Source organism: Homarus americanus, unplaced genomic scaffold (assembly GCF_018991925.1).
Source record: "Homarus americanus isolate GMGI-L3 unplaced genomic scaffold, GMGI_Hamer_2.0 scaffold12906, whole genome shotgun sequence".
Taxonomy (NCBI): Eukaryota; Metazoa; Arthropoda; class Malacostraca; order Decapoda; family Nephropidae; genus Homarus; species Homarus americanus.
The window spans coordinates 6,447-9,669 of NW_024743435.1; positions in this window are offsets into that span (position 1 = coordinate 6,447).

Below are 3,223 nucleotides of genomic sequence, written 5' to 3' on the forward strand. Positions count from 1 at the left end.
GTATTTTTTTGTTGTGTGGACTTAGTATTTTTTTCATGTGTTGTGGACTTAGTATTTTTTGTTGTGTGGACTTAGTAATTTTTTGTTGTGTGGACTTAGTATTTTTTTTGTTGTGTGGACTTAGTATTTTTTTCATGTGTTGTGGACTTAGTATTTTTTTGTTGTGTGGACTTAGTATTTTTTTCATGTGTTGTGGACTTAGTATTTTTTGTTGTGTGGACTTAGTAAATTTTTCACTTGACTTAGATTTTTGTGTGGACTTAGTTGTTTTTGCCGTGTTGTGGACTTAGAAATGTGGACTGTATATTTTTCATGTATGTGGACATAGAAATATTTTGAGCATAATAAAAGAAAGTATATAATCAATGTCTTTATTTTTCCTAAGTTAACATACAGCCATATTGGATTTGGAGAAAACGGGATGTCATAGAAAACGGTAGTTTTGGAGCCAGAGAAATTTCCCATTTTCTTTGATGGTTTCCCATTTTCTTAAGTTGAACAGAAAACGGGATTTTTTTCAAAGTCGCTATCTTTTTAAGATAGGTTCTGGCAGCCCGTATTTTATTATATAAGTTATTTTAGAGTGTTTATTGAGCAACAAAGGTGATTTTTCAACTGAAAGAAAGTAGTTATTCCAAATTAGTTTTAAGTTAGTATTTTAATGTTTTGTTTGCAAACTGACTTTAACCATATTGTCAATACTGACAATTATGTCAGTACCAACAATAGGTTTAGTCATAAAGCTCTCGACACAGATATCGTGTCTATGGACTAGTCGTGTGATAGATCGACAATGTCCGAGCTTTTGTTTGCAAACAAACATCAAAACACCAACTCACAACCAATGAGGAATAACTACTCTCTCTCAGTTGAAAAATCACCTTTGTTGCTCAATAAACACTCTAAACAACACCACATGTGTTCCCGTGTACCTGTCAGAAAAGGGAGAAACAAAAACAGCATTACAAGTCAAATTATTCAACACATTAACTAATCTCAATGATGCGTTTCAACATCTTTACTTTACTTTACATATAATCATATTACATCAACTAAACTCAATGATGCATTTCAACATCTTTACTTTACTTTACATATAATCAACTAAACTCAATGATGCTTTACTTTACTTTACATACAATCATATTACATTAACTAATCTCAATAATGCATTTCAACATCTTTACTTTACTTTACATATAATCATATTACATCAACTAATCTCAATGATGCGTTTCAACATCTTTACTTTACTTTACATATAATCATATTACATCAACTAATCTCAATTCTTCACACATTACCTTCATCTTCTCATGTCGCTCCACTTCTTCTGGTGCCTAATCACTTGTCGTCGTCATCTTCTACCTTATGTGTCACTCAAAATGCACATCAGGCAATAAAGAAAACACAAAATTCAACTCAAATACATATATTCTATACACTTAGCAATATAATACAGTACAGTACATCATCTTCATAGGGACAACACCTATGCATTCACAGAACATCATCTTCTCGGCTCCATACACCCAGGACAACGGCTAGAAGTTCACGCGACAGCTATACATTCACTGGACACCAGCTTCTCGGCTCCATACACCCCGGTCAATGGCTATACGTTCACAGGACATCATCTTCTCCCCTCACTGGTACCACGGCTATTAGGTTCACAGGACATCTTCTCGGCTCCAGTCACGACACCTATACCTTCACAGGACATCATCCTCTCGGCTCCATACACCCCGGTCACTGGAACACAGGACATCTTCTCTGGGACAACAGCTATACATTCACTGTACACCATCTTCTCGGCTCCAGTCACAGGGACGACGGCTAGAAGTTCACGGGACATCTTCTCGGCTCCAGTCACAGGGACGACGGCTAGAAGTTCACGGGACATCTTCTCGGCTCCAGTCACAGAGACGACAGCTATACATTCACTGGACACCATACACCCCGGTCACAAGGACAACGGCTAGAAGTTCATGGGACATCTTCTCAGCTCCAGTCACAGACACCTATACATTCACTGGACACCATCTTCTCGGCTCCATACACCCCAGTCAATGGGACGACGGCTATACGTTCACAGGACGCCTTCTTCTCGGCTCCAGTCACAGGGACGACGGCTATACTTTAACAGGACATCATCTTCTCGGCTCCTTACAGCGACTTGACTTCGCCCCGTCGCTTCAATCTGAAACCGACAAAACACAACAATGGAGGTCAACTCGTAATGGCCTTTTCTATCAAATGCAGTCCACCCGTCGGCTTCGTCACTCGGGAAACTCTTCTTATACTACCTACAATATACACTTCACGGCCACACTTCTGGGCAAACTATCATTGCTCAAATAATTCACCCACAAAAACACTATCTCTTGGTATGGAGCAACCTCCGCGGTTATTCCCGGCTCCGTCGTCGACGTGCCTCTTCGTAACCGCCGAGGTAAATGCACAATACTTGGTCGTCTCCTTCCTTACTCTTACCACGAGGAACATACCCTACACCACTCGCTCCACTGAAAAAAAAACATCCATAATAAACACCATTCCAAAAAGTGTTCATGCATACACTCTCTTAGACATATCTACCAAAACCAAATTGCTTCCTTTTAAACCGCTACAAATACCAACATACACATACTCTACTACAAACCATTCACCAAGGCTAGTACCAATCATTACACAGCCTCCAGTGTGTAACAACAATACTAGCCTGCTACCAACTAACTTCTATACAATTACAATACATACCCACAACAAATTCACCTTTCATCTTAACCAAATTCAAACAAACGCTTCCTCTTTAACACAAACAATCGGCTCCTTACCCTTTCGCTCCCATCTCCGTCGCCGAATAACCACTGGCTCTTCCACCATCACTGCCGCTTACCACTCCAATCCGGCCTAAAAAAACAAACACATTAGTTCCCCCACAACAATTCATAAACCTTTCACGCCCTAAACCGCTCCAACGCCACTCACCAATTATGCCTCTACACTAGTCCCAACATTTCTATTACCTGCTACATCCATTCTCCACATATACTAATCCAAAACTAACCTACAATTTACATCACTATACACGTCTTCCAACAATTACATTCTACTCAATTTCTTACAACTAAATTCACTATGACCCTAAACTATCACAAACAATTCACGATGCACCACACCACACTACTTATCTTAAACAACTGCCGCCGCTGCTACTGCT